Source organism: Episyrphus balteatus, chromosome 1 (genome assembly GCF_945859705.1).
Source record: "Episyrphus balteatus chromosome 1, idEpiBalt1.1, whole genome shotgun sequence".
Lineage (NCBI taxonomy): Eukaryota > Metazoa > Arthropoda > Insecta > Diptera > Syrphidae > Episyrphus > Episyrphus balteatus.
Genome location: NC_079134.1, coordinates 124,092,119 through 124,118,862, shown reverse-complemented (window position 1 = coordinate 124,118,862; position 26,744 = coordinate 124,092,119). Strand labels below are relative to the sequence as shown.

General features: G+C 30.8%; 1 protein-coding gene across 1 annotated transcript in view; it reads right to left on the bottom strand.

The window, feature by feature from the left end:
- Nucleotides 1–18,201, bottom strand: part of LOC129907479 (uncharacterized) — a 53,282-nt gene extending 35,081 nt beyond the window's left edge. Inside the window, exon 1 of the mRNA XM_055983737.1 lies at nucleotides 18,099–18,201. The gene's annotated coding sequence lies outside the window, so the exon portion shown is untranslated. The remainder of the gene's footprint in view (nucleotides 1–18,098) is intronic.
- Between the last annotated feature and the right edge of the window lie 8,543 nt (nucleotides 18,202–26,744).

Sequence of the window (26,744 nt, the reverse complement as noted above, 5' to 3'; positions counted from 1 at the left end):
GTGGTGCCTTGAGTGCGTCAAAAATCATTTGGGAATTTCTTGACAAAAAGTTACAAAATTTGGAAAACTGAGTTTATTTGGTGTAAATGAAAGTAAATTGAGTTGTAATAAATTGTATTCATTTGAACGGAAAGAAAAGAAGGAAATTAAATTCGATGAAATAAGCTTTAATTTGCGATCCTTTACAAATCGTTACAGTACCTATGTATTTTTATGAGGTAAAAATTAAACTACTTAGATTAATATAGAAAAGTTATCTATCTTTGACTTATAACCGTGCATATTCAATTGAAAAAAATTAGAAAATAATTCTAATACTCTATTAGTTTTAAATATTCTATATTCGAATCTAGAGTTAAAAAAAAAAAACTAATCTGTGACGTCAAGAGTTTTTTTTTTACGTGATAAAATAGATTTTAAATACTTACCATTTTCTGATGCCATCACTTCTTACAAAAAAAAAAAACTGTTTACTCAAGTTTATATTTAAAATTTTATTTTTGTTCTTATATTTCCTTTATTTAAGAGGAGTAATGAAAGTTGAAGATAAAATATAAAATAATTATAAATATTTTTATTATAATTAGGTTTTTTTTTCTGATAACAATTATTATATTATTACATACTGTTTAAATTCAAATTAACGTAACTTCATTCTGATATTAATTTTAATTATTCCAAGTATAAATTCATACAACTGACTGCGATGCCTTCTGCATAGTCAGCAAAAGGGTTGTTAACCCAAATTAAATTCTAAATACTTTTGTAACATAATTCCTAACACGCGCGAGTTACCTACATGTGCAACCAAACTGCCCCCACACCGTTACTGCTGACCTGATTCAAATTTGATTAATTAACATTCCCAACATTATTTTACTTTTATATTAATTCGCTAAATAAGCGATTCTTGTATTCAAATATTTTATTTCTAATGAATTGGTATTACATAATTTAACAAAGTAAGCATTTCCTCAAAGGTCAATGCCATTGATGTATTTTTTCCAAGAATTGTCAACTAAAATTCTAAAGAATTATGTATTTTGCTTAATTAACAATTTGTACTAATATTGTATTTATTTTATTGATTTGGAATTCAATTAAAGTTTGTCTTTTGAAGTAGAAAGTTCGTTTTTTTTTATGCTACCGCTCCACGCAAAACTTAACTCGCGTTTCTTGTTATTTTCATTATTTTTCTTTGTTTATTATTTTCCGATTATTTGTTATTGATTGTAAATTTATGTAGACTAAGCTTTTTTTTACCTATAAATATGAATTATTGAATAAAATTTATTGGTCAGTCACTTAACTGAACTCTCGACTTTTACTTCAATTTCAATCGATTAAATCAAAAGATCTTGGTGTTTCACCTGGACCTTTGACATTTTTCACAAATACTCTTATACTTATAGTGCTTCACTGTGATCTGATCATCTCTAATACAATTTTGAAAGAAGCTTAAAAAAAAAAGATTTATTTTACTAAAACTAAAAATAATTGCAAAAAATAAAACTTTTACTGCAGGTATCTTTATACATATTTAAGATACCTATGTACATGTTTTTGTATAAATGTTAAGTACAAAACTTAAATTAGAAAGGTGTGATTATTTTAAAGTTTAAATTAAAAAAAAAAAAAGTAAATAACAAAACAAAAAATACAATGTTCAAAGTGATGAAAAATGAACATTAAAATGATATACAGGGAGCTTTTCCCTATTAACAATTTTGCTTTTATAATGCTTTACAGAAGCAACAATTGCATCTGTAAAGCTTTATAGAACAAAAATTGTTTTGTTGGGTTGAGGACATCAATTATTATTAAAAAGTTCGAAAATAGATAGAAAATAATAGATTTCGATAAATATCTGTTTGATTTAGGTATATAATTTGTTTTTCTTTTTGTAATCATCCAAGTAAATATTAGTAGAATAGTCAAGGCAAAACTAAGTACCATTTGTAATAATCTTCCATAAAGATTTTATGTTAGACATTCATCCTAGCCCAGTCGGGATGTACACAAAATTAAGCTGAAATGGAAAAAATTAGATCGTGCAATATTTTTTTTCATAGGACGGTAGAGGGAATCACTGATAGCTTAAAAACAGTTTTTCGGGAAAATCGACCTTGAGCCAAAGCCGCCATCTTGGATTAAAGGTAAAACACGTTTTAGTGAATAACTCGGCCATTTTTGATTTTTGACAAAAACTATTTGGGTATAACTTGTAGAAAATTTTATTTTCTATAACTTTTATCTAAATAAATTTTTTTATATGACCCATATTTTTCGAGTTAATTTGAAAAAACTATACCCCTACTCAGCTTGAACTTTATACCCACTTTGAGGGGTATAGTTTTTTTCAAAATAACTCTCAGTGATTTCCTCTACCGTCCTATGAAAAAAAATTGCACGATCTAATTTTTTCCATTTGAAATGTTTAATTCGACTGGGCTATCCATCACTAACCATAACCCACCACAATAATTGAATTCAAAATTCAAAGGCACCACAAACGAATACTCAAATTAATTGGGCCAACAATAATTGTAAAAACCTGGACAATGATTCAACTTAATTCATAAGTTGAAGAGACGCATGGCAGGTCGACGATCCGGTGACAAAGCTTACTGGATCGTCACAATTAATATAATAAATTAAAAGAAAAGTGCTAATGGGTCAAATTGGTAATTGAGTGTTGATGGCTCAAATTGCGTCACCAAGAAATTGAGGGTGACTCAAAGTAAGGTAGAAGAAATTAAGTAGGTATAATTTAAATATAGGTAAATATTAAATACACAAAAAAATGCCCAATATTGCAATGTATGAAATATTAATTTTGTAATTGAATAATTCTTTGTATTTCAATTTAAATAGCAATACCACTGGTATCTCTGATTTAAAAATAAGTGGGCCATAGCTGACAAACATAAATAAAGAATACAAAGAATAAATGTAATGCGGAACTTGCAAGCAACTACATTTGCAAGTTCCGCAAAATAAGCAAATATGAAGAAACAAACAGGTGTGTAATTCAAGGGTAATCTTGAATTACTTAGATTTAAGTTTGTATAAATATAAAGTTAAATGAAGAATAAAGTTACTAAAAAAGGTAGGTAGGTACAGTCCACAAGTTTAATAGAGCTAATCACTGCCTCCAATTAACTGGCCTCCAGGGTGCCATAAAAATAACTGGGACTATAGGGAAGTTAAGGACTATAGTAATTCAGGCCAACCCAATTTTCGGGTTCAATCCTTGCCTTCACGGCAAAACTATTAGAACTAATGAAGCGGAAATACGGACTAACGTAAGTGAACTACTAATCTATACTAAAAGTTACCCCCACTCAGTCAGTATGAGAGACGAGGTGATGGAGAGGCAGGTAATTCAAGGACCCTCAAAAAGCCCCTATAATTCTCCCATTTGAATTTTGCTCAAGAAGGACAAACCAAATGGAGATAAGCAATATAGGATGGTAATGCTAGGTGCTTAACTTCGATAGATTTGACATCAGGGTTCCATCATCATTCCAAGAGATATACAAAAAAAAAAAACCACCTTCTCTACCATGAATGGGAAATTCAAATTTCACAGGTAAAAAATGCCCCAGCCATTTTTCAGTAGATGATTGACGATGTTCTAAAACAATTGAACGGCAAAATCTGTTATATCTATACCATCTAAGAGATATTGAGACCATCTTCTCGCAACTCTACGAAGCCGGACTGAATGTAAGACTTAGAAAAAGCGGTTCTGTCTCAAGGATAAAATGGTAAAGAAACCCATTTCTTTCACCTGTCGCTCTTTAAGTAAAACGGAAAAAGAATATGCTACAAAAAAGAAGAAACTTCGAGCCAAAAAGATTAGAATCTTCAGCTAACCAGCAATGGAATTTCTAAAGTGCTTTCTGGTACATATTTGATTCAACTTAACAACGAATTAATTCAGCTTAATTTCAGGACACTTGATAGTTTAACTTCACCTTGCCACTAGTTCCATAAAAATAAGTTTCACCAAAAAATAATTAAAAAAAAATTCGTTTGAGTTTTAATCGGAGTCAGCTCGATTCCGAAAACGTAAACGAACGGGCCGAAAAAGAAATTTCAAAACTAAACTTTGAAATCGATATACTTTGGTCGAACCTCACAAAAATTCAAACATTGAGTTAAAGTCTGCCCAGAAGTCTGTGGTAGATAAAGAAAGGAATCTAGGGAAGTTACGTGGTTTAGAATTAGAGCATTCCACGGACATAGAGGATTCGAAAAACAAACTCAGAAATCAGAAATCAAAAAGAAAAACTAATCTTGTTGCAATTTCCTGAGAATTTAAATACAATATAGAAGAAGAAGAAATTGTAAAAAATGTAGCCCAATTGGTCCCACAATTGTCGGGAGCAAAAACGCCTAACTTGTCTTGTCAAATTTATGAGTTCTTAAATGCTTGCGCTTTGGTATTGAAATGTATTGACTCGGAACTTGAATAAATTACAGTGGCAATACTTTCAACAAAGAGTTAACTGGTAAGGTCAAACAAACTAAGTACTCTAAAGGAATTTGAAACCCTGATTAAGGGAACTAGTGTGACTAGTGAAATTAAACAGTCCCACCAACTGGCGACATAAGATTTACACGCATTTGCCAGATGTTTGACGGGCCTCCAAACAACGTCTGATGATAAAATAGACGTGTTGTGTTAGACATTAATCCATAATGTCTCACACTAACCATAACCATAAGATAATAAATAAGCAAAGAATTGCTCAAGTGTTTAGACAAACATAAAGAATACAAAGAATAAATGGAATGCGGAACTTGCAAGCAACTAAATTTGCAAGTTCTGCAAAATAAGCAAATATGAAGAAACGAATTCAAGGGTAATCTTGAATTACTTAGATTTAAGATTGTATAAATATAAAGTTAAATGAAGAATACAGTTACTAAGAAAGCTACAGTCCACAAGTTTAATTGAGCTATTCATTGGTACTAAGCGCCATGGAAACAATAAACGATAAGTTAATTGCATATGCAGTTGCAACGATGACAAAAAAGCTGAAACTGTAAACAATTAACTTGACCAGAAAAAGAATGAAGAAATCCGAGCCCAAAACACAGAAAAATTAAATCTGGGCCATAACGACACACAGTCAAGTAATATGAAACGAGCACAAAAATACGAATTGGGTCGTTCGAAAGGCAAATAGCAGAAACATTCATCAAAACAGATATGAGTAATTCGGCAATGGAATTCTAGACCACGAATCTTATGGAGGAATGGAAAAAAAAAATAGACTTAATATATGAGGAAGTATTGCTTTTCGAGGTGTTTAATGACGCCACCGATAAAGCAAATTTTTTGACCCAAATTGAAAGGTTGAAAAAGAGGTATTCGGAAGTAATGGTGTAACTCAGAGAGATGAAAAAACCTGAATCTGCTTCCACCTCACACCATGAGGTTAAACTACAAAGAGTTCAGATATCTACCGATGTTTGATGGCAGATCAAACGCATGGATTTAATTCCATGATATTTTTAATCAAGTGATATTTTTAATAAGTAGGCCTAGTCGCCTCTAATAAACTGGCCTCCAGTGTGCCATAATAACTGGGAATTTAGGGAATATAGGGACAAAATCTATTAAGGAGAGGAACCCAATTCTTTGTCTACACGGCAAAACTTTTTAATAAAGACTTCGTTATGTATGAAATATTACATAACACACTCGAAAACACAAACTACAATCACAATAAGGTCATCATCAACAGATAAAGACGAGCTTTAAGCCTATCTATCTGCTACATACTGAGAAGATACCAGATTCTTAAAGGACTTGTTCAGACGCCAGAGTACCATAGAGAGAGAGAGATTTTACCAGATTTCCAAAATGTAAGTTCCAGAAAATCATCTTATTCCCGAAATAAACAACATGAGATTCTTTTGAAAAAGATAACTAAACTAACTTGCTAATAACCAAACGAGAAGAGATTACTATACAAAACTTCATAATGAATACCCTAACAACCTAGCAAAGAAGAAATCGGCAAAGCTGCTCGATTTAGTGAAAAAAGAGGAAGCCGAATTCAACCTTGATGACGGTCACAATTCAAGAATAATCATGATAACAAACTGAATCTGGATGAATTAGAGCATTATTTCTTAAAAAAAAATATTATACCCAGGTGGAGCAAACCAAGGAAGCAATACAAAATTATTTTGTATACAATTACATTGAGCAAATCCAACAACGAGGTAAGTGAAGTTAACACTACAAAACAACGACCGACCAAGACTAACTCTGTTCAGTCTGCTTTTCCCTTCTAAAGGAAGCACGGCAGAAACGTTACATTGGTGGCAGAGGCAGGATTTTCAAAATCTTTGATTCTCCATCGAAATAAACACAAAACAAATATCCCACTGCATTCGCGGAATTTGAAGAAACTTTAAATAGGTGTTGTGTTAGACATTAATCTATTATGTCTCACACTAACCATAACCCTCCACAATAATTTAATTCATTAATTCAAGGGCACCAAGAGTTATTCGCTTTGTAAACAAAACAAACGAATTACTCAAATTAATTGGGCCAATAATAATTGTAAACACCTGGCCAATGATTCAACTTCAATAATAAGTTGAAGCGACGGCAGGTCGACGATCCGGTGACAAAACATACTGGATCGTCACAATTAAAATAAGCGAAAGAAAACTGCTGATGGGTCATATTGGTTATTGAGTGTTGATGGCTCAAATTGCGTCACCAAGAAATTGAGGATGACGCAAAGTAAGGTAAAAGAAATTAAGTAGGTATAATTTAAAAATAGGTTAATAAACAATAAGCAAAGAATTGCCCAAAATTGCAATGTATGCAATAATAATTTTGTAATTGGGTAATTCTTTGTATTTCAATTTAATTAGTAATAAAATAAAGTATTACCCAAGATTGCGATGTAAGCAATCTTAGTTTTGTAATTGGGTAATACTTTATATCGTAAACTTTAGTCTTATAAGTATTAGTGTGTAATGTTAAAATTAAATAGTATAAATAATGTAGAATTAGTTAAGAGATTGAGCAGCCAGTCTTGTACACTAGGAGAGGACCCTCTGGCCGATTCACAATAAAACTACACAGGGAGAAGCCAATATTAATAAACAATAAATGTAAGAACTATTTAAAAAACAAATTAATTAATCTTTTTATTCCTCTTTTTCAGGAAGTGGGCCTTAGTTGCCTCTAACATAACTGGCCACCAGTGTGCCAAAAAGCTGGACCTTAGGGAAACGTTAGGGAAATTAGGGAAATTGTTAGAAAAGGGAGAGGAACCCATTTGTCGGGTTCACATCCCCTGCCTTTACGGCAAACCTTTCTAATTTATATTCGTTACGTATGAAAGATTACGTAGCAATGACAAACTGAATCTGGGTGAATTAGAGCATTATTTCTTAAAAAAAAAATATTATACCCACGTGGAGCAAAGCAGCTCAGTCTGCTTTTCCCTTCTAAAGGAAGCACGGCAGAAATGTAGCATTGGTGGCAGGTAGGATTTTTAAAATCTTTGATTCTCTATCGAAATAAATACAAAAAAAATATCCCACGGCGGAATTTGAAGAAACTTTAAATAGGGCATACTTACCTTATACTTATTAATTCCCATTGCAGTGGTATTGTTATACAAAATAAACAAGAGTCTATAAAATACTACTAGGAATGTCAGGTCTAGAAGCACTAGCAGCAGTTCGGAGACTTGTAGAGAAAGAGTGGAAAAAGAAAAATAATATATTTGAAACACCGAAGTATTACATAAAAAAATGTGATATTCACAAAGAAATACTTCGCTATGAATAGCCATGTATTTCTTTGGTATACATGTTTAAATGCTACATTTGGTATGGATAGTGTTTCATAGTTAAGACAACTTATCATTACTGAAGAAGAAAATCTTAGATAGAAATATCTGTTTTATTTTCCTCGTAGCAAACATACTCAACGTTACTAACACAGTAACTCCTTATCGAATCGAAAACTTAATTATAACTTCGGAACTATTTGAAGGAATTGGGAATGCAAAACGTGGTGCTGCTGTTGAGTCGATGAACCTCTTTTGCTAAATCAGCATAGATAACCTTTGGAAATAAAAATAGTTAATAAAGTAATTCAGTCTTAAGACCACATTAAAAGTCTTCGTTTCATTATTTAGTATAACTTGCAGTGTTCTACCACAATAATTGAACAATATTCACCAAAATAACACCAATGGATTATTCTGAAGTACTGAATTTCATAGACATGTGTGCCGCCAAGATCAAGCAGCTGTGCGTACCTTTGCAATCGAAATTACAAAAACAAATTGCAACTTGAGAACGAACGAATTGGAAGTCACCATATCGAATCTTCGACAAAACAACATATGACTGAAGCATAATGGTTTCCGACCGAAGAAACAAGATGGCCATAGAAAATCAATTAGAAATTTCTTTCATATGGGCTTATCGAACTATGAACAAGGAGGATTCCAACTAAAAAACTTGGATAGCAATGAAAATGAAGCGTTCAATCTGATCAAGAAACAGATAACAGTGACAAACTTCATTTTTTTAGTAAACCTATTAAAGTTTCAACAGAAGAGGTTGACGAAATTGGGAAAAGTTTCGAAAACTTCGCAACGGATATCGAAAAAACTTTGCAGCAGCAACAATCAAAGAACAAATTGTAAGGAAAATGAAGGCATGGAGATAAACGAATTGATTTCATAAGTAACCTCAAAAGTTCAAATCTTTCAAACATGTAATGTTGTTCGAAATTAGTGAAAAGTAAAGGTTGCAGCCAAGCATTGAGACAGCGGGTCTTTTACTAAATAAAGAATTATATTAAATAATACTAAACTTTGTTTCTTTTCAAACAGCTCTTGGGGAATATATCATTTTAGACCATTTTAATATGGTAGCAAATTTGTTGTTGACACCGATCATAGACAATTAACATAATTTGTATTTCTGCTCAAAACAGTTTTTGTGACCTCCAAGTTCAGACTCCTGGAAACACAGGACGACACTAAAACAAACGATTCAAGAACAACCAAGAGTTAGATTATTATCCACTGAGAAAATCGGGCCCTCGACTATCGAAATGACCACGACAAGTAGAGTCTAATCTGAAACGTAAAGAAGATTAGTTTACTTTCAATCAATGCAAAACACCATAGGTATATAACATTTAATTGTTAACATTGGCGCAGCCGGTAGGAAGTGGAAATTCTAGTTTCATTAATATCAACGTGGTTAGTGGGGAATGCTTTTGAACTGCTTCGTTCAAATACTTTCAAAACAGTACGCAGAACTGGTAAAATTATTCAAAAATAGCTATTTAGTAGGCCAAACACTGGATGACATTTTGAATGAGATAAAGGTTTCTCATCAACTAATAGGAGAAGATGTTAAAACATTTGCCAGGTGGTTAAGCAAATTATAGGCAACCTCGAGTGAGGTCATCGACTCGAGGTAATAAGCTAGGTGAATCGGGTGGTCTTAAAAAAGCAGTTGCAACGTTTAAAATAGGACTAGCCGATCCCGCTCTTCGCCAGCTCATGCTAGGTAGTAAAAGCACTGATCTGAACGAAATAGCGCAAGAAGCTCGTAAAATGTCGTTGCTAATACGAGTTGTAACACCAAAAACTTACCTTTTCCGTTGGATCGTATTAGTTCAATGTACCAAATTCCTGGTAATTTCCAACATAATAACAATAGCCTGACTCACACATACCTATCTGTGCCTTTTCTGCCTCAACCTTTAGAAGACGGCAAATTAAACCAAACCCCACATAAATCCCTAAAAAGCTGCATTCGGGATGTCTCACAGTTACCACAACAATTAATAATATACTAGAATTTGAAACCAAGCAGAAGGAAAGGGTACAACACAAAATATCTTCAATAGCATCAATATCAGTCAGCACTTTAGCCATTCTGTGCATCCTCGGGATGATACTGATAAGAATATGCAATAGAACAAGGTGCTTTAGAGGAAACCCATATGAAACTACGAAAAGCTATTACCTAGAATTTCCAATCCAGAACCTAGACTGGATACACAACACGAAAAAGAAACAGAAATAACTTTAGCACCCCCCGGTTAGAAATCCACAAATGCCAACTCCACCACCCTTACCAAAACTAATGCCAAATGATTCCATTCCAAGTAACCACAATGTATCTAACATATCACCATTACCAACAAATAATAAATTTGACACAACAATCTTTACGTCGTCCAAGAAAATTACAATTATACTAATAGGTAACATAATTCTATTACAGATAACGCAATCAAAACAAAAATAACAAACACAAAATCTACAATGCAATCAAACTCAATTAACAGTATCCAAATGCACCATTATCTCTACAACCTCCAACATAGAAGATCAAAAACCAGACCTAATACCCAACGTGCAAGGTGCAATGTTAAACTTACAATCAATTGCAAATGAAATTTTAGAAAGAAAAGACAATGGAAAAGTAAAAAACAATGGAGTGAACACAACAACATATTCAAAAAAGAAATAGTATTTATTCCCATTGAAGTAGTAGGTTTTCATTGGTCTCTAATAGTTATAAATAATAGACAAAAGTCTATAAAATATTACAACACACCTGGAATATCAGGTCTGGAAGCTATGGTTTCAGTTAGGGAATTTGTAGAGAAAGAGTGACGGAAGAAGAACAAAATAACCAAAACACCGGAATTTTATATGAAAAATGTAATAGTTCCGCAAAAATTTGATGGGACTAGACAATGGGGAAATAACGTGCATGGTGGCACATCACATAACACAAAACAAAGACCTTATTTCGGCGGGAAAGGAATTGGATAAATTTATGGAAACCTTGCTAAAGGAAATCAAATCATTTTTTTTTGGTGTGTGTTTAAATGTACATTATCTAAAAACTTATAAACGTTTGTACGTATAATGTACAATTATTATCATTAAAATATCAAACGTTTCTTTCAAACTAACCTTCGTCTGCTTTTCCCTGTTATTGGAAGCACGGCAGAAGCGTGGAAGATTCTTCATCAAAAACTATTATTGTAAGAGTTAACCGCCACAGAAATGAAATGAACTCATTTAACTATTGTGATTACCCCTGCAGTTTTTGTTGCCATTCAATTTACCTTACTTGAGAAATTTGTTTACTAACGTTGGTCCCTTACCAACCCAACTTACTTTGTTAGCAAAGTGCAGAAATACAAATTGTTCAATTTCTTGTAATGCAACAGATCTCATTTTCAATGCAGTGAAATCTGTAACAAGAGTTTTCATCCTCTATGCATCGGATTGAGCAGAAAAACCAAGTCCCATATTCTGGAAATTGTACCAAAATTTGGTTATAATTGTGAGGAGTGAAAATCTTTGTCATATCTTGCAGGCAATTAAGTGCAATACTGATCTTTTTCGATCTTTAGAAAATCTAAAGTGGAATTGATTTTTAAAGTGCGGTATAATGTATAGTATAATTATAATAAATCAGATCCCTCAAAAATAGAAGAATTTGCCAATTCTAATAACACCTCACAACCGGACTTTAAAAAATTAACAAACTTAAAGAAAAAAATACATATGACCTTCAATTAATTAAAAAAAAAAAATGCTCTATTCAAATTTAATCTTTCCTTCTTTTTGGAAATACTCCTATATTATCCCTATCCACTCAAGTTCAATAGAGCAACTTAGGCGACATCAAAACATTAATTGTTGTAAGTTCAACAGGAAATAGAAATTTCAATAATTTTATTAACCCAAACAGCGTGAATAAAAAACCAGTTTCATCAAAATTAATAAACAATTTAATCAAATTAATAAACAAAGAGCACGAATGTCAAGTTAAAGAATCAAAATTACAAAAAAAAAAAATATAAAAAAAAGTAACGAACATCTTAATTGGCGCCCGAGCAAGGAGAACAGGTACAAATCTCAATCCAGTGAAAGTGTGGATACAAATTTTACATTAAGTCCAAAAAAAAAAAAAAAACTGAAAACAAAGTCCAAGCGGCCGTGTTCCTTATAATTTGCTGTGGTTGCAAATATGAAGATCTAACTATTTACAGACTTCAAGGAAGAAGTGAGTTGAGAACCAATCCGACAAAAATGGCAGCAATTCGAAACTTTGCAGAGAACCCAAAACTGCACTGTCAGTTGGTAAAGGGACTGGTATTTAATAGCAAAACTTCTCACCACCGACCCTTCTAAGAGAGGAAGATGGATGTTTCTAATAAAAACCCATTAAACTAAAGTTTGATAAAATGCTAATAAATAAAAACAAAAATAATTGGGAACATTTTTCAGAAGATGGTTGAAGAGTAAAGGCACTAATAGAAATGTCATAACCAGCTTCTGCTAAAGGAATACCTAAGGAGTTTAAGAGCTCATCAAAGAAACAAATAATGTGACACAAAGGTTAGGTGTGTTATGCATTTTGGAAGTTCATAAGAAGGTCTAAAGAAATCAAGTGAGTCCGATTGTAACATTAGCTGGAATTCTTCCATAAAAAGGATGAGGAATTGTTCCAATTACTGTACCATAATATGACAGTCATGAAATCAAATTTGGACACATTGAGCTAGCATATAACTCAACTGGCAGAGGAGATAGAAAACATCTAGGCAGGTGTGGGAAACCTAAGTGAGACTTTCCTTCAATAAAGTCAAAACACAAACAAGGAAGTCTCAATGGTGAAAATAAGCAGCGAGGCCAATGCAATGACATCATTGATTACCGCAAAAATAATGGAGAATCAGATCAGATAATGGAGAATTAGATCTTTCAATAGTGGATGATCTATACAAAAATAAACTCCATCCTTTTCTCCTGGATGAAGGTAATAATAATGACTTGCTAAGAGACCTCTCCTTCAAAGGAGGGCTGTCATTCGAGAACGTCATACATTCAAAACAACAGTCTTTACAACTCAGGGTAACCTACTTCTGAATGTAACGCTTCCACTATAAGTCTCTTTGCGTTACAACATACACAAAATGTACGCCTTGCCAACAGTGTTAGACGAACGATGGGATATGGTTATCGATACAAAGTTTGAATACATCGCGGAATCTAATAACCACGATCATTTCGTAATGCTCAAAGATGAACAGTTTTCGTAGATGCTCACGTGTAACAATAGGAGATAAGACAAAAGATAAAGCAGTATGCCGACATGAAAGTACTCATATCAGGTTCAAATGATTGCCTTATAGAACTCCTCCAACACGTAGCTACGTCTAAAGTTACATGTAAATACTCTGCAATCAATTCAAACACCAAACTATCCGGACGTGTTTTAAATTCGCCCCCGCAAATAACCCAATATCGCAATTTCTTACTTTATTAAACCTTACTTGCGTCTGATTACGCTGCTATTTAGTATTTAATTTTTTTTCCGAATTTCCAATTTGAAATAACTTCGAGGTTTGTGTTCTATTGTGATGACTGCCGGAATATTTTGTTGTCCCACATTCTCCTTGCGATTAAGTGTGAAAACGATAGGTTAACGGGTCAATTTCCGATTTAAGTTATAAATGAACACAAATTTCCAACGAACAATTAAAAAATTGATGGACTGGTAAAACAATATGACGTACTAGATACCGCAATAACGAACCTATCAAATTTGATTAACAACGATAATTTGAACAAACAATTATCCGAAATTAACAATACAACAATACAATACAATGAATGATCTCAAATTATCCAAAAATGCATCAAGGAAAGTGATAAAACATAGAATGACTATAGCCAATCCGTTGAAATCTTTTGATTCCCTCCGCGAAGACTTGCAAAACTCGGTACAAAATATTTTGTCGGGAATAAGTTCCATACGGACCGACCTCGACATACACCTCCAAGGCCCCTCACGAAACAATACCTACCTCAATCTTGTTCTAAGCGATATGAGCAATGATATTGACGCTACGCGAATTTCTATGGGGGAAATATCCAAACAACTCAAAACCACCTCCTCCAAAATTGATGACATTCCGGCCCAAATCCATCCCTTGACATCAATCTTTAATACTTCCATTGGTAATGTTCCACAGACTGTAATTCTAACGAATGAAGGCCTTTCCATTTCTGAGGAACTTTCAATGGCAGAAGAAACCCCAAATAACCCAATACTACCCAACCTTAACCCTTTCGGACCCAGCGTTACTCTCATGTAACATTTTTTTAAAAATTCGTAAAAAATATTAAATTAAACATTTTTTTAGGTTACGATGGCTTAATTGAAAGATAATAATGCCTAGTTACTGGATTATAACAAAAAGTTAGTCAAATATCATACTTTTAATTTTTTTTTTAATTGAGAAAGGGAATGAAATTCACATTTTTTTTATTTTTTTGCAAAAAAAATTTTTTTAATATATGGTCATAATTTTGAAAAAAGATATAAAAAATGTTAATGCAAAAAGTGTTTTGTTTTTTTGCTTAGAAAAAGAAGCATACATTATAGTTTCATAAAAAGTTATTTTCTCAGTTCTCCGACTTTTTTTGGTGGTCATAGGCAGTGCATGTTACTTACATGTAACATGAGAAAAACACATTAGTTTTGCTATTTAATATTTTGGAAAATAACTTTTTCCTATTCATAATTCTTAGTTGTGATGTATTTGACCCGATAATACCGAAAAAACATTTTTTAATATTGATTTTCATAGCTTGGGTTCGAAAGGGTTAAATACGCAACCGAATCGTCCAAAAACAAAGCGGATCAACAAATTTGGCGTAATGTGGACTTAACAAGATTGGAACTCTAGAATACAAAGGATGGAAGCTGCTAACAACACTTGGTTCCTGCTAAAAAATACTTCGAAGTCTTCTTCAAGAATAAATACTCAATTCGTTTTAAAATACTCACGTTTTTAAGTAATAGCTTGAACTAAACTTAAATTAATAAATAAATAAATTGCAGTTTCAGCCAGCAAAGGAATCTTCGTTTTCAACTTGAAGTACAATATATCGCCACTCTCAACGGTTCAGGAATCCTTACAAATGCAGTTGCCATGCGAAGCCAGTACCAAGGGATTTAAGCTGTTTTACGAGTATCACTCACCAAATACAAACAACCAATGGTGGATTACTCGGAACAAGCATTACAAGCAAGTTCGGTGCCAGCCCAAGAAGCATCTACACCAAAACTTCTTCCGATACGTATCGGAAATCACAAACATTTTTCCAACGACTTTGTTGTGTTAGACATTAATCCATAATTCAAGGGCACCAAGAGTAATTCGCTTTGTAAATTAAACAAACGAATACTCAAATTAATTGGGCTAACAATAATTGTAAACACCTGTAATACAGTCAAATAAGGAGAAAAAAGGGGTAAATCTCGGAATAAATGTTAGTAGAAATTTTTTTTGCTCAATATCTTCCTTCTGCCATTCTATAACATATCTCAAAAGTCTAGAAAAATCTCATGTCCGCTTGTCGCGATTTCAAGGTCAAATCGCGAAATGGAGATTTTCAAAATTTGCAAAAATAGGCTATGGTATTATATACACATATGATACATGATTTCAAGGTATTTTTTAATGCTGATTCCAAAAAATCTAAAATCAAGACAATCTGACGTCTCTGGAAAAAGTTATACCTGTTTTTAATCTGTCAACTCATTTTATTATAACAGTTGCAAACTTACTGCCGAAAAACCCTTAAAAGTTATGGTAGATGAACCAAATTTTGCTTGAACATTTTAGAATCCATCATTATTAAAAATCAAAACAATCCATTACAAAAAATATATATACCTACGAAATAATGGTATTTTTTGATGGAGGGGCAAATTTTAGGATATGCACTAAAGAAGATTCTTGTTCATCTTAGGAATAAGTTGTAATAGGCTAATTTTTTCATTTTAATCTTTGTTTGGATATTCTTTAACTACCCTCAAAAATCTAAAAAAATCTCATGTCCGCAAGTCCTAATTTTCTTGGTTTGAAGATAAGGTGCAGATTTTAAAAAATTGAAAAACTACACTTCAGATATTTGTGTCAGATCAACATGAATAAGGTGCATTACTTTTCAGGGATGGTCAGGTTGACTTGTTTGTGAGTTTTGTTGGAATAAGTGTTAAAAAATACCTTTAAATCATGTCGCTTATGTTGGTATACATATAAAAATTTAAACTTTTCTTATTAATTTTTTAAAATCTGCACCTTATTTTCAAACCAAGAAAATTAGGACTTGCGGACATGAGATTTTTTTAGATTTTTGACATAAGTTAAAGAATATCCAAACAAAGATTAAAATGAAAAAATTAGCCTATTAGCACTTATTCCTAAGATGAACAAGAATCTTTTTTAGTGCATATCCTAAAATTTGCCCCTCCATCAAAAAATACCATTATTTCATAGGTATATATATTTTTTGTAATGGATTGTTTTGATTTTTAATAATGATGGATTCTAAAATCTTCATGCAAAATTTGGTTCATCTACCATCATTTTTAAGGGTTTTTCGGCAGTAAGTTTGCAACTGTTATAATAGCTGCGTTCCTTTGGAAATATTTATCTACTTTTTAGTACTTAAAGCTGCTTTGAACTACTTTTTCAGTATAGCAAAGTAGTTCAAAGTAATTTTAAGTACTAAAAAGTAGATAAATATTTCCAAAGGAACGCAGCTAATAATATGAGTTGACAGATGAAAAACAGGTATAACTTTTTCCAGAGACGTCAGATTGTCTTGATTTTAGATTTTTTGGAATCAGCATTAAAAAATACCTTGTATCATATGTGTATATAATACCATAGCCTATTTTTGCTAATTTTGAAAATCTCCATTTCGCGATTTGACCTTGAAATCGCGACAAGCGGACATGAGATTTTTCTAGACTTTTGAGATATGTTATAGAATGGCAAAAGGAAGATATTGAGCAAAAAAATTTCTACTAACATTCATTCCGAGGTTAAACCCTTATTTGACTGGATTACTGGCCAATGATTCAACTTCATTAATAAGTTGAGGCAACGGCAGGTCGACGATCCGTTGGCAAAGCTACTGGATCGTCACAATTAAAATAATGATTAAAAGAGGAGCCCAACTTCCGTAGTACCCAATTTATCAATAAAAAAACGTAAGTTAACAATTAATTAATCTATTCTTTTTTATCTTGTTCCAGGAAATCAGACATACCTCCACCAAATTCTAGTCGATGAAAAGGACAGGGAGAAAACAGCATTTTCTACCCCACAAGGCCATTATGAGTATGTTCGAATGCTATTCGGTCTAAAAAATGCTCCCTCCACGTTCCAGCGAATGATGAACCATGTCTTAAGAGAGTATATCAATAAAATCTGTGCTGTTTACCTCGATTTACCTCATTTTCAGCACCACATTCCAGGAACATGTGGAATCAATAAATAAGATTCTAAAAAAATTAAGAGACGCTAATTTAAAGATACAAGTGGATAAGTGTCGTATTTTTGCCAAAGAAACCGAATACCTTGGGCACATTTTAACTCCAGAAGGCATTAAGCCAAATGACAAAAAAATTGATGTTATAAAGAACATAAATTACTACCAGTTCTGAACAATGTTCATGAAGAATCAGTTTTAGAAACAGATATCATAATGTCGAAAAATTCCGTTTTTTTTTTTTAATGATGAAAACTACATCAAGCAAATGAAATCTTCCAATACCTGTATACTGAATCTCATGAAAAACAACTAAAAAAAACTGTAAAAGTAAATCAATAGACAATTTCAAGCAATCGAATTAGAATTAGGAACGATATTATTAAAAAACGCTAATAATGTTATACTTGTAAATAACTGCAATTTTATGAAGTATCAATTATACGGAAATGTATTAATAACTTTTAATAATTATAATGAAATAAAAAATGTAAATAAAGAAATTGAATTGCACGAAATTGCACAATTATTCTGTAAGAGCTAAAACAATTTTATAAAAACACCTTAACACAAAGAAATTATCAGAATCACAAGGTTGGTATAAACCAAAACTATGTCAATTTGACCTTAGAATCCATCAATAAAGAAGGACAACTTAAATATTTAAGAAAATAATTTAGAATTTCTATGTTTACTTACAGAAAAGCATCAATTCTCATTTTGGAAGCTGTTATTTTTCTCATCGTTTGTCTGATAGTTACATAGTCTAACTATTTGTACTGGACTCATCAATATTCATTATAATTTATGCATTTAAAGTCTTGTTCTTCTGATCGTCCCCGAAATATGAAAGAAATTCAAATTTGAAAAAGTTATTAAATATACAGCCCTATTCTGCTATTCGATTCACGTGAAAGTCTAAAATAAGAAGCGTTTAAAAGGTGGTTAAAATTAAATTTAGACAATTTATTTTTCTTTTGAATTTCTAAAACAGACGGGAACAACACTTTGCTATCGAAAGTTAGAAGTTTTTCAAAGCCAATTTGACATGATTAAGAAAGGGAATCTTTCGATTCACGTGAATCGAATAGCAGAATAGGGCTGATAATCAACAACAGTTTATTCATACCAATTTATATGTTACATTTATTATTTTTTTAAATAAAATGTTTTCTAAAATAATTTTGACTACTTTTTATTGTGTTGCCTTGCCTCAGTAAACTAATTTTATTTTTATTGAAAAAAAATTAGAATTAATTTCAAGGTATTAAAATCGAATTAAAACTCTTTTATAAGAGATTAAAACCGTAATCTGTCCAGAATCTTACAGATTAAATCGATCAATACAAAAAAAAAAAAAAATCACCCATGCAACCTATTCAGAATTTCCGATATAAAAAAGTAAAAGATAAGTTGTTGTATATGATAGTGAAAAGCAAAATAGTTTATAGAGAATATTCGAGGAAACAAACGTTAAAAAAAACATTAAGAGTCCTATTAAGAGATGGTTTTCTATTAATTATGCAGACAAAAGGATTATTAAACTGATTGCATATAAGAATTTTTGAACTTAATAATATTAAATTGATGTCCTCTAAGCTTTTTTTTGCCATTAATCGTGTTACATTACTTTTAACTTAAATTATTATATTTTTAACTTTAATTTAATTTTTTTTGTCATTATATTTCAATTCATTAGAAAATGATTTCATAATAATATTTTCCTAGAAATATTGAAGAAATATACAAATTATTGAAAAATAATATTCGATGATGAAATGTATTAATTCAAAATATACATAAATTCATATAAAAAAGAAGTTATATTCGATATATATAAATATTAAATACAGATAATATTTAGTTTTAAGTTGAAAAACACTTCTTTCTCTTAAATAAGCACATTAAAAAAAAATGTTTGGATTTTTAAAATATAAATTAAAAATATAATTAGATATAAAAATTTAAATTTCGGTCTTTAATCACTCTATTGCAGATAATTTACTAATTCCGTATTTTTATCTAAATCTTATACGTTTAAACATACCAAATGTTATGATACTTAGATGCTCTTAGGATTGTTGATACCTGTTGAATACAAAAAAAAAATTAATCTGGTAAATTTTCCATGTTTGAAGATTTTTAAAAATAAAAAACGGCTCTGACGACTATTTAAAAAAAAATAATAAAAAGAAAACGGTAGTAAAATTTATTTTTGTAAATAGTTTATATGAATTTTCTTAATAGAAATCAAATTATAGGTAAGTGTTCCTTATTTTTGTTTTCATAAAATACTTATATATTTAAAAAAAAAAACGTTTGAAATAGCGTCAAGTACATGGAAAACAATCATGAATTTGATTTAACTTGCTTTCAAATAAAATTTACTCGGCTATGTAAAGTTGACATCCCCAAATGCTAATATTTTTTTTCCAAACCTGCCTGGTTCCAGCCCAAGGTTGGCAAAGGATAGCCCAAGATTTTTTTTCGCTAGCCCACTCTTAGTTCTAAAATTATAACGGAATTATTTTTTTTTTAGTTTAAAACCGTGGTTTGTTTGCCCAACGTTAGCCCAGGATAGCCCTATCCCTAGCTATCCTACATTTAGTTTAAAAATTATAGAAGAATCATTTTTACCAAAAATAAAGTACGCATACACCACAGTGACTTTTTTTAAATTTATAATTAAAAAACAAATTAATCCACTGGTGTTTGCGTGGCACCTCAAATGTTATTTATTTGACTTAGAATTTTTACTTAATTGAATGTAGCCCATATAACATTACTGTTAAAAAGCTTACGTTGACACTTCACCTTAAAACCACAACATACAAATATTTCAAGAAATACAAGCAAAAATACATACAAATATATAAAGAAAAGCTACATGCTTAGTAAGTTCTAAACATTTTTCAAAAGTAACATGATAAATATAAAATGGTGTGAAGTGATTTCGTTTTCAGTACACGAAAAGAACTTTTTAAACAAATTAGAATTTTTTGTTAGCCCACCTTAGTTCAGAAATTATGACAAATTTTTTTTTTTTTTTTCAAATTATCAACCTCTTAATAATCAAAAAAAATTTGTTCAGCGTTAAAATTATCCTTTCAAGGCATTTCTTGAATTTACGGTTATTATTAAAACTAATTCTTCACTGTTTTTATTTATCCTTCTAAGTTCAAAAATTTTAATTCATTTTTAATCAAACTAGTCTTATTCGTTTGTCCACCTTTTGTCCAAAAGTTTCGTTTGTCCATCCTATAAGGGAATTCTGAAAAATGAAAAATCGTTTAGAACGCTGAAATTTTGAGATAGACATATAAAATTGCACTCGTTTGTCCAGCTTGAGAAATTGATACAAACAAAAATCATCGTTTGTCCATCCTACGATTACGAAAAACATAATAAAAATACAAAATTTGCACTGAACAATTCTAAAGTCCTCAAAATTCCGAAGAAAAGTTACGCATACACCACAGTGTATGTACTGAGAATTTTAAAGTGGGGAACAGTCAAATTTTTTTTATTATATTATTTTATTTAATAATATATCTTTTAGGCCCATTTGCTCATACGGATCATAAATTTGATTCATAGCTAGGTCGAACATAGCTCTTATTTTTTACTTAGTTTATTCCATGTTTCTAAAAAATAATTATGTTCAACCTAGCAATGATTAAGTTTCATGCTAGAAATCCCTGGGAATTTTAATTCAAATGTCAAATAAATTTTAAATTCAATTATTTTTCATGTTTTCTCAATTTTTTGGATTAAATACTAGTGAATGTGGTTATATATTGAATTGTTTGTGTGTGTCCTTTTATCTTTTTTGGAAAAATTACTAATATTTCGAAAATTTAAAAAATTTTATTTGACACAAGAATAAAATTAAAAACGTCACATAAACCTAAAATTGTGAATAAGTTGGATGAACTGTCAAATTTGTATGCTGTAAAATCTTGTATAGAAAATTTTACCCTCCACGGATGATTAATATGGAAAATATGTTTGCACGTAAGTTAAGTTTAATTTAAAGTAATCTTTTTTACTACCCGTGGCATTTTTTAAGCCATATTCCCTCGTATTTTGTAAAATAAATTTGCTTAAGTAAAACCTAAACTGCTTAAGTTCTACAATTTCTTCCACCTAAGTTATGTTAAACTTAAAGGAATTTATGACACAATTTGAAGTTCGTGCAAACCATTATGTAGAACTTAAAGGTTTATGTTTTACATTAATATTTAAGACTCGTTTATAATTTTATTCATAAATTTATAATATTTCTTAAACGTAAGGTGGACAAACAATGATTTTTTGTTTGTGTCAATTTCTCGAGGTGGATAAACGATAAACGATATTGCCATTTGACATTTTATTTGAAAGTAACTATACCTAAAAAAATTGTTTTTTGAATGTTTCTTAAACGGAGGGGGTTATGAGAAATTATCGGGAACTCAAGCTGGACAAACGAGTTCAAATTTGTTTTTTACGTTTATCTCACAATTTCGTTTTAAAGCGTTTTGCACGATTTTTCATTTTTCAGACTTCCTATTAAAAAAAAATTTTTTTTAAATTTTTTTGAAGGGTGGACAGACGAAAATTTTGGATAAGGTGGACAAACAAATTAGACTAGTTTTGTTAAAAATTAATTAAAATTTTTGAACTAAGAAGAATAAACTAAAACAGTGAAAGAATTTGTTAGAATATCCACCGTAAATTAAAAAAATGCGTAGAAACTAGAAAGGATAATTTTTACACTGAAAAAATTTTTTTTTTTGATTACTAAGTTTGATAGTTTGAAAAAAATTTTTGTTTAACTTTTTAACTAAGGTTGGGCTAACGAAAAAAAGTAATGAAATTTGCTGGAACTATCATTTGTTGGAATTAGCATGGTTAATTGAGAAAAAGTGGAAAAAGGTCAAATTTTATACTAAAAAAAAAAACAAATTTTGATTTTTTAGAGGTTGGTAATTTAAAAAAAAAGTTTTTTTGTTATAACTTTTGAACTAAGGATGGGCTAACAAAAAAAAGTAATGTTATTTGTTGGAATTATTATGGTTCACATAGCAAAGTTACTCGTTCAAGATAGTTTTTTAAGCTTACTAACATGTCTTTTTTAGTACAGAATAGATATGTTTAAGAATTTTTCGCTTAAAGGACCATAAGTATTCTGCAGTATTCTATCTTATAAAACTTCAATTGCTTACAATAAATCGAAAAGTCTAATTTAAAAAAAAAAAACCGATGTATTATAATCAATCTCTTAATGTTCAAAATAATGTAAAAATCTGATTAGAATTTCAAAAGTTGATTTTTCGGTCAATCGTTTCAGAAATGTTGACTAAAAAAAAAAAACAAATATGTACTAAACCATGCGATCAAACTTAAAGAACGTGTTATTATTTTTGATTTTGCGAATTGACATGGTACTTTATATATGTATTAACTTTGCTTATGAAAAATGAGTTGGTACAAAAATAATATATTAGATTAAAATTGACTTACTTTTAACTGTGCACTGTGCAACTATAAACACTAGCTACTCCGTGTTTAACAAATTGATGAACACTTTACTTGATGTGGATGTATGGCAATTGGGGTGACATATAAATAGGAGAATATCATGATTTTCTAGCCCAACTCAGCTCCCCCAGTACATTGGTCTAAATCGGTAATTATGATTAAAAGCTCAATTAAGTTCAACTCCCATTCTTTTATTACTGCAAAACTCTTTATAGGTCGCAATGAAGCGGATTGTCGAATTTGTAAGCTGTAATCTTTTGATAAATATGTCCCTATTCGAAATTTAAAGATATTTGTTTATTTTAATTTTTTTTCCGACTGACTACTGTCACGAGCACTCAGTTTTCTATTCGTGTATTGATTCAAAATTTTATTATTTTGCAGTATTTTTTTCGTTTATACATTTTAGATACCTAGATTATGTTGAGCATCGAAGTTGTAAAAAGATAACCATAATAATATGCCATCAACATCTCTGTTCTAAAATGAAAAAATTAAACTAATTTATTTATGTTTATTAACAATTTAAACAATTAGTAATATACAGAGAAAGAGAAATGCTTACTCTTAGTTCTTGATTACAGATTACCTTTATAATGTATATTAGGTTTAATAGAGCAAAACTAAAAAACTAAATTAGTTGAAATTGATTGGAAAAATATGACACTTTGACCGAACATAAAATTAAAAATAATTTTCATTTCAATTCTTTTCTTTTCAAAGTCATACCAATTCTGAAATGGTGTCCGTCTTGAATACAAGAAACCATGTTCGGAGATTAAGAAGAACCAAGCCTCATGAGCTTATGGTCAAAAAAACATGGGAAAGTATTAAAAGTTTAAACTTCCCCCAAAGTGATTTTACAAAGTTAAGAAAGAAAAATCTGATGTCGATCTCTCAAGATTGGTCCTGATAAAGAGGTGATTTTAGTGGTTAAGAGTCCCACACTACTTGGTGTCGAATACTGCCAAGTGTCTTTTGAAGATTTCCTCCCGTCAAAAAAAAAAATTCAATTCTTTTTGAGCTATTTATTTTATTTTCTTCAAAACAGAAACGATTCATTTATAGAGTATGCTGAAAATATTAATAAGTGATTAGTGTGACCATTCTCTCTGAAATGCATAAGGGAATAAGGTCAAATTTATCGTTATAATTAGTGATGTGAACTATCGAATGATTTGAACTATCGATAGTTAGTAATTGAATGATTTGAACTATCGAATAGTTTATTCATTCATTCATTTATTCATTCGAATAAAAACTATCGAATAAAAACTATCGAACAAACTATCGAATAAACTATCGAATAAAAACTATCGTGTAAAAAAACTAATCAAATGAAAAAACTATCGTTAAAGAAAACTATTTGAATGAAAAAAAAAACAATCGTTTAAAAAAAATTATTCAAATGAAAAAACTATCGTTTAAGAAAACTATTTGAATGAAAAAAACTATCGTACCTATTAAAAAACTATTCAAATAAAAAAACTATCGTGTAAGAAAACAATTTTAATAAAAAACACTATCGCTTAAGAAAACTATTTGAATGAAAAAACTATCGTATTAAAAAACTATTCAAATGAAAACACTATCGTTTAAGAAAACTATTTGAATGAAAAAACTATCGTATTAAAAAACTATTCAAATGAAAACACTATCGTTTAAGAAAACTATTTGAATGAAAAAACTATTCAAATGAAAAAACTATCGTCTAAAAAAATTATTTGAATGAAAAAACTAACGGCCGATTTCTTCACAGAGTCCTAGCGCTAGTACCGGTCCTAGTCCTAAAGTTAGTACTCAAATCCGTACCAACTCATTTCTTGACTCAGGTACTAAGCCTTAGAACTGTCAATTTAGGACCGAGTACTAGTTAGGACTGGGTCCTAGCTAGCTCCTCAAAATCAGCTGGGACCTGGTTATTATGTATACCAATCGTTAGTACTCAAATCGGTACCAAGTGATTTCTTCACAAAAGTACTAAGCCCTAGTACTGTCAAATTGGTACCGAGTATTAGTTAGGACTCGGTAGAAGTTAGGACCTCAAAATCGGTAGTCTAGCGGTTAGTACTTGAATCAAATAAATGGATTTCATATTTTTCAAGTGATATTGCAGTTTAATAAAGAAGAAAAAAACGTAAAAAAAGAATAATTTTCATTATTTTTTGTTTAAATTTAGTGGACTTCGTGAATTTTAATTCCATTTAAAAATTTAAATGACCTGTTGTCCATATTACAGATTTTTTTAATTACTTGGGTGTTGTATCGATTGATAAGTGCGTTTTTAGTGATAATAATTAATATTATTCTATATGCCTGTAAGACCTTAGGTCTTTTAAATGCTTATTGCACGGCACTAGTTTGAAGGAATAGTAAGATAGGAAAGAATTTCTGTTGGTACAGTAAATTTAGAATACGATGATTATTATCTCATATAATTCCACGGGTGGCGTCCAAGCTGGGGGATAAATAAAAGACTGCTGCCTGAGGTGGCGCTCGAACCCGCACCTCCTAGGTTAGCAGTCAAACACTACATCCACCACACCATTGCCCCCCGCATTTTGATTTTGATAGTTTTTTTTTTAATTTACCAAGAAACACGAGAATTTTACTTTTGGACAAAGCCCACAGAAGATTTCTAGTGTATTTTTTAAATTGGGCTTATGATATGTACAAGCCTTACAATAGAGGCGAATTGCAAGACACTAGCTTTTGGCAACGAGGCTGAACAACCAATGAATAGACATCATCTGGAGCTGGAATTTGGAGGATCGTATCACAAATTAAAATATCTGTTTGAATTTTCGTACTTCAAATTCCGATGGGGGTCAATTATGGAATAAAAACATACATAATAATAACAAATCACAAAAACTTCAATAAATTCTCAAAATGACAGTTAGACCAGTTTTATACGTATTAATTCTTAGGACCTCGTTGTGAAATTAGATCAGGTCCTATAAATGTGAAGAAATGCTCAGGTACTAACTTTTCGTTAGGACCGAGTACCAGAGCTAGTACCTGGTCTAGCTAGACCGGGTACTAAGCTGACTTAGGACTTATGTGAAGAAATTGGCCGTAACGTTTAGAAAAACTATTGGAATAAAAAAACTATCGAATAAAAAACTATTAGTAACTAAATGAATGAATGATTTAAAACTATCGAATGAATGAATATTTTACAACTATCGATAGTTTGATAGTTTTTATTCGTTAGTTCCCATCACTAGTTATAATCAATAATAAAAACCCCTTAAATTTTAAAGATCACTTCTTCAACTCAAATTATGACAGGTATATTCAACAGTTTATTACTGTTGAAAAAGTTTTATAAATTTTTTAAACAAGTGTTATCAAGTGTTATCGATATAACATAAATATTGCATAGGGCCGTTGTTTCGTTAAATAAATAACATTGAATCACAACTACTTTCCTATAGTTGGTTTAATTTAAAACAAATATTAAAACAAAAAATACTCAAAGTTGTCAAATCTTCCGTGTTTTCGAGAAAATTAAAATTTTCGTAAACTTTTTCATGACAATCAATACATAATTTATAACTTCTTAAGTACCTAAAACTTAAATTTCTTAAGGAAGGCAAGCAGTTGGAGATAAAGAATTTATTATTTACAGGGTACATACCTTTATTTCCCCACAACTTAAATGTCATTAACTTTTTGGTGTTGGCATTATGCACTTGGTAAAATTGCTGTATTTGCACTTTGCAATTTGGTTCTCCCATACCATATATGCTTAAAAGCTTTAATATTTTCCGTTCTAAAGAGAACATTTAAAATGATGATTGTGTAGTTTATTGACCA